This window comes from Urtica dioica, chromosome 9 (assembly GCF_054948205.1).
Source record: "Urtica dioica subsp. dioica isolate 48M chromosome 9, U.dioica_male_clone48M_v1_H2, whole genome shotgun sequence".
NCBI classification, from domain to species: Eukaryota; Viridiplantae; Streptophyta; class Magnoliopsida; order Rosales; family Urticaceae; genus Urtica; species Urtica dioica.
The window spans coordinates 26,940,200-26,947,665 of record NC_142764.1 but is presented as its reverse complement, the minus strand read 5'-3'; positions in this window follow the sequence as shown (position 1 = coordinate 26,947,665).

Genomic DNA, 7,466 nt, shown 5'->3' with positions numbered 1-7,466 from the left:
AGTCGTTGAAAACCTCCCGAAGGGCTACTGGGAGGTCCATAACCTCGCCGTTCCGACCACGTGCCACGTGTGTTGGGATTTTACATCCACTTTCCCACCGCAAAATCATTATAAACCCAAATATGGGAGGTATTTACAATATATACTTAGCTTAAAGTGTTTCTTGCTGGGATGAATAAAATACACCATATGAACTCATATTTATACACTTTTGGAACCCACAAAGTTGAATTCTTTTTTCCATGTGGGACTTTTTTTCCCTCCTAGAATAAAGAAAATAGCTAATTCCCTATTCACCTAGATAGATTTAACTATTAAGATTACAGTACTCTTAAAAATTTTATAATTTTTATAAAGGATTTCACTCATAAAATCTAGAGATCTCTAGAAAAAGCCATCAAAATTATCAAATAATAATAAATTAATAAAAGCCTAGACATTTTTAGACAAAGCCATCAAAATTAACAAATAGTAATAAATAAAAAAAGCGTAGACGTTTCTGCTCTATATATATATACGAAGGTGGAGTTGCAAAACAACACATACAAATACACGCACACATGAATACACATAAAGACGAGAGATCATCTTCGACTGATAGATGGGCTTTGAATTATTTGTTCTAAAACATGGGTTTGGAAACCATTATGCATATAATTGTCATTTTGCTATACATATGTAATATAAATATTTTGCTCTCATGGATAATTAATAAAAGCTTTTATTTTTTCGAATATATATTGAACAACCAGCATAGTTAAATAAACAATAGTGGATTATTTTAATATTTATTTTTTAATTTTTTTAATTTTAATTCTCACGTTTTAGAAATTTTTTACAATTATGAACTCTTTATATATAGTTTAAATATATATTTGTTAAGAGATTTTTTATTTTTAAACTTTAATTAAAGATATTTTTTTTGCATACCACAAATTAAGTGAAATTAAAAAAAGGTGCACTATTCTATACAGATTTATGTTTTAAATCTTCGTAACTATAATCTCATATGGTCCAATACTTGTATATATATAACCCTGAAGGATAATCATAAAGATTTATTGTATTTATCAAATTTTAACATGTCAACCTTTTATTTGACTTCCTTTTAAATTTAAACATGAGTAAACAGTTGTAACACGTAACACATACTAGATCGATATTCTGATAGTATCCATTATTCAATAAAATTATGTATATATAAATATATGTTATAAATAAAAAGGTTAGAATTTAGAATTTGTTATAGTAAACATTCGAAGTCAGGGGAAAAATTGAAAAAACGTGGATCTTTCTTATTTGTCGATTTAAAAGAAATATTTGTTACTGACGTTTTTTTTTTTTTTTTGTCAAACGCCGGTATATTTTCTAGGTGTCATATAGAATTAAACTAAAAATATAAAAATTGATAAGCCTTTTGGATAAAAGTTATAATCTTTTTAAATTTAAGAGAGACATTTGCCCTCCCAATGTCCATGCGACGACCCTGATAGTAAATATTGGTGTAGTTTGCCAACATTAAATGTAGTAAAAATTACTCGTATTCTAGTTAATCACACGAATCGTATCTAATCTTCAATTTTTTTTTTTTATATTGAATTCAATGATTATAAAATATTACAAATTAATAATAAAAAACCTCCATTGATACATGCTTAATGGTTTTCATCTATTAAAAGACAATGTGCTGCAGAAGTTTCAGAGTCAATGAACCATATAAATTCAAAAATAAAAACAAAAGCTAATAAGGTGATATTTCAAAAATACAAAATGATATTGTACTTTTATGTACAGGCATTTACACACCTCCTCTACACGTCGTCTCTGGGCTTCATATGAATATAGACCATAGAGATAAGTAGGGAATAAGTGAAAGATAATAATAATAATAATAATAAAAAAATCAATCAATCAATCAAATGAATGATAATGGATAGGAGAAATTTTATAAAGTGGATCTCAATTTGGTCAAAAAATTAAAAATTGGTTAAACTCTTTATTTTCAAAATATTAAAAATTAGATTTTTTACCGAAGAAATAGACAAAAATACATTTTCAGTCTATTTCTTCATTTTCTCTATTCTGTATGAATCTCATCGTACATCATTGTATATCATCATACACCATTGTACAATATTGTAAATCTATATGAATTTTGTCGTACAGCATCGTAATTTTTTCCAAATTAAAAAAATTCAATCCAAATAATTCAAAATCGTCTATAAGAAATGTAAACACGAAATAAAATAAAATAAAATTCTAATGGGGACGAACTCAAATTCATGTGAGAACGTCAAACTCACGTCAAATTCGTCGGAAATCTTCATGAAATTGGGTGAATGTGAGATAAAGAGAGTGAAAATGAGAGAAAAAATAAAAGAAAAAGAAATAAATGTTTATTTGGCTTAAAGGTAATTTTGAAGATTTAAGACAAAAATATAAATTTAAATATTTCACTTATTTTTTAGTCTAATTTTGATATTTACTACTTTTGAGGCCCACTTTAAAATATTTCTCAAAATATGTCAACCATCTGTATTTTTGAGAGAGATTCACTGCTCACATATAAAATCACGTAACATGGAATTACGGAGACAAAACCGATCTTAAGATTCTCGAGCGAATACGGAAAAATGAATCATTTTGATTTTCTTCCTAGTTTTTCTTTTTGTCCACTTTTTTTCTATCATGAACTTTTTAGACTAGTAAAATCACTTTATATTCCGCACTGGAAAAGTTATGAAGAAACACGTGATGCCATAATGCCACTCATTACTTTAGCATATCCCTATGTATAATATAGACTACTAAGAGTAAATAACTACATGTAAACTCGTAAACACATTATATATATATATATATATATATATATATATATATATATATATATATATACACTAATGATTTTAGTGTATTACAAATGATAATAGCAAGTAAAATTTATAGAGGTTAATTTGTATTATCAAGATTTGTAAATAATGGGCACCAAAGAAATCGACAATTAAGAAAAAACCCTTAAAAATCATGAACGAATAATAAAATGTAAAAAATTTATTTTTTACATTGTTTAGACTTTCATGAGTAAATAAGACTTGCGTTCGTTTTCCAATGAAATATGGAGACACATATAAAGTGAAGAGAAATAAATATCAAAGAGAAAAAGAAAGAGAATTTAATAAAGAAAATATAAAACTAACATACACTCAAAATAATGTATGTTATTGATAGTATAATATAGCATCATTAATTATGATTATAAAATACAAAAAAAAATTATACAAAATATATTGATGAGAGAGGGAGGAAAAAAACAATATACATAAAAAAATGTACAAAATAGATTAAAAAAAAACTAAAAAAAAAACGAATCAATGAAACATGGAGACACATATAAGGTGAAGGGAAATAAATATCAAAGAGAAAAAGAAAGAGAATTTAATAAAGAAAATATAAAACTAACATACACTCAAAATAATGTATGTTATTGATATATTATAATATAGCATCAATAATTATGATTATAAAATACATAAAAAAAATTATACAAAATATATTGATGAGAGAGAGAAAAAAACAATATACGTAAAAAAAAAGATTTACAAAATAGATTAAAAAAAAAACTAAAAAAAAAAACAAACAAACCCAACCGAAAGGCAAAGGCCACAAAAAAAAAAAAAACCCCGAAAAGGCAAAGGCAAATGCAAAAAATAAAAAAAACCGCCACGTGACGGGTCCAAGATGAAAGGGGGGAGTGAAGTTACTCTTTATTATCTATGTTATTTATATATATATATATATATATATATATATATATATATATTTCGATAAAAAAAGATGTTATATATATATATATATATATATATATCGAAAATATATTGACCGGTTTGAATATGCATGACATAAACAATCAGTGTAATGTATTGAATTAAAAGCATCTTGATTAATAATGGTGTTTCTTTTATCATTGCACACACACGCATATTCTAGAGAATTATGTAGATTTCTCTAGGACGAGTTTCTAATTATCAGACTTAGACAATACAAATTTGGACTTAAATATCCTAAAGTCCAAATATTAAAATCTAAAATCATTTTAATTATTCAACATAGTCACCGTGCAGCGCATGCATATTAACAAAAAAAAAAAAAAGAGTATAATTTTCGAATGAAAAAAATCAGCACTTATCCACATTCCAATCAACACAATTGCTACACCGTCCGTCCTTGATTACTTGCTTATAATCGCGCACATCGCTTTAGTAACAATTCAATATTCATTACGTTTTTTTCAATTTTTATTCCATTTTTTTAGTTAGTTGATATTGTAAGGGATCCATGAAACATAATAGGGATTTCAATGGGAGACATATTGTAACTATAATTGTAGTATTCAATTCATTCTAATCCATAAATCCATCTTCACCCATATTCGTGGACGGAGACAAATAAGATTCACTAGGGGCTTATTTTTTTTTCTCAATTTTTACTTGATTATTTTTTTTTAATATTTACTTTGAAAATTTACAAATAGGCTCGGAGACCTAAGTAAAGGAACTGCATCCAAACGTTATGAAATTATTTATTATCATTGCTTCACAGGGTCCAATATATGGTCCCAGATATGTAATGTATTTATATTTCTCAAAAGAATTCAAAAGGTAGACGTCCAAAAACATTCTTTGTATTATGTAATTGCGTAGATATAGACTGAAAATAAATAAATAATTGATGCACATAACTTGGAGTTTGGACTTATGTCTTCGTGCCCTATCTCTCACATCACATGTTTGTCTTTGCCGCATCACATTGGTCCATTATCTCTTGGCGTCACTGTGTAGGCCATGAAAATTGATGTATTTATATTGACTAATTAATCAGCCCTTTTTGTTTACTTTGAAAAAAATTCTGTGTGTGTGAACCTGAGCCATTTAGACTAGAGACGCACAAGCCTACTATCTTTGACCACATTGTCCACGTGGCATGGAATGAAGATACCACATTCTCCACATTCTCAAATTTTTAGATAGGGAATCTATTGTGTTATTTGCTGAATCCAAATTCCAAATGTTACCTATTGAAACATGGAAAATTTTTGTGGCGCTTAAAGTCTTGCAAAAACATTATGGTTTCGGAATTTTAGAGCACTATTTATGGCTAAAAGAAAATCACAACGTTCAAATTTATGTATGTAATCCAACACAGTCAAATAGTTAATTTACAATAAATGTGAGATCTCGGTTGCTTTGTTATACTCTCCAATGTTTATAAGCACAACACAACTGATTTATTTATTTATTTCAAATTTTTGGAGTGAATGGGTATGGATTTACAATCAAGGCTTTTTTTTTTTTTCTTTTCAAGTTGATGAAATTGCGAGAGCCAGCAGAGATGATGTAAGTGAGAAGTACAGAGTTTCAGGGTTACTAAGTAGTACATACATACCTGTACACTCCAAATTGCAATTATTAAAAGTTGGTGGCATGGTGTCAAATAAACCATAAATACACAGTTCTCATAAATCGCCAGAACTGAAATACAAAGGACAAGTGATTTTCTTGAATTAAGTTTCAGTACCAAAAGATTCCACACCAATTAAGATAACCATTTCTCTTGATTTTTCCCAGTCAGTAAGAAGATATTTATGCTTTCCCATTTGTTGAAATCATTTTCCTTATCTGTTACTCTTATACTATATGACATGAGTTTTTCCGCAAAAATTTCCCATATTTTCTATTTCTTCTGGAAATCAAGCACTGTCGCTGATAGTCATAGACATTTATAAACAGTTTTGACATGTTACTCCAATAAACAAAGAGAAGTCAGACCTTCATCGCCCTCTCAGTGGGACCCACCGTCTCTTGTTGGAATTCAGGGTAGTGTTAATAAGCACATTTTTAACCTATATTTAGTGTAATTTACTTATGAGCATCTCCAATTGAAACATGCATGAATATAGTTTTTAGCCAATATGTATTCTACATTAATAAAATAGTGTTGAATATCTTTAAATCATACTCATTTATCACTACAAAGAGAATACTCCGGGTATATTATTGTAATTCAATTTTGCAATAATTTAAAATTAACCTTTTCTAAATTACTTTCGTATTTGATCAATTGGCCATAGAAAATTGTTTTTACACAAAATTTATCTCTATATTTACCGTTAAATTATGTGTTTGATAAATTATTTTCTTCGTATATAATCTATATAGAAATTAACTACTTTATTATCACTGTATTTTGATTTTGACTCTAAACGTATAATTAGTTTATATATTTAGAAAATAAAAGTGGATCAATTAATAGTAGTCATTACCATTTTACATAATATCATCATTCATTCATCTTATATCTTTATTTGGGGCGCATTTTGGGTAGCTAACTCGTGTTCTTTTTTTGTTTTTTTTTTTATTATAAATAAGCTAACTCGTATTCAAGATGCAATTTTGGAGATAAATTAAAGATTATCTTATGATGGTTTCACACCAAACTCATATCTTTAGCTCTTTGAAAGCCAACAAGAGTCTCCTTTTTATACCTTACACAAGTTAGAACTTTTAAAAAATGTCTTGTGGAACAAATCTGAAATATCTTTGAACTCACATGGGATTTTGCCGGTGAAAGAGAGTAAGTGACACCTTTCCCCAAAATCAAAAGGCAGAGAATTTTGTAGTACTACGTTTTTGTATAAAATATGACCTGTGGAAGAACGTGGGGAGAATTTTGAACTTTGATTTTATTACAGGAAGGACATAAAGATCTTCCTATGGGTCCCTTATTTTCAAGTTTTTATAGAAAATGTTAGTAATTTGTCTTTTAAATGAGTTCTGTTTTTCAAACGCGTGGAGGGACATATTAAATGATGCTGAAAACTTCTGGCTATTGCAAGGATGTGATGTAAGGGTGATGGTTTAAAAATAGTTTTTATTTTGCTCATATGGTTTAAAAATAGTTGATATCTCTCGGATTGAAATATTACTAAAAAAAACAAAAAGTGATATTAACTTATTTTTTGAATTACACAAGTCAGAAATATTTTTGGATTTAATATTTTTTTTGTTGTTTGAAATATAATATACTACTCATTGATAAGCTCTTCAATATTATTAGACAAGTTATCAATCACTAATGACAAATAGTTAATATTAATGAATATTATTTTAATTATATTCATATGGAAAATTACACAAAATCTTCATTTCAAATTAATTGAATAACAAAATAACCAAAATTGTAAGTTTTTAGTAAAATAGTCAAAATTACGTTGTCAATTTTTTTTACACTATCATTAAACATTTTGACGATATATATATATATAAATATAAATATATATATATAAATATATATATATAAACAATTTATTATTTTCACAAAATTTAATTATCGGATCAAAAAAATTATTGAAATTTGGTACCTAAACATTTTTGTAAACTTTAGAAATTTCAATTTTCTATGAAATATAT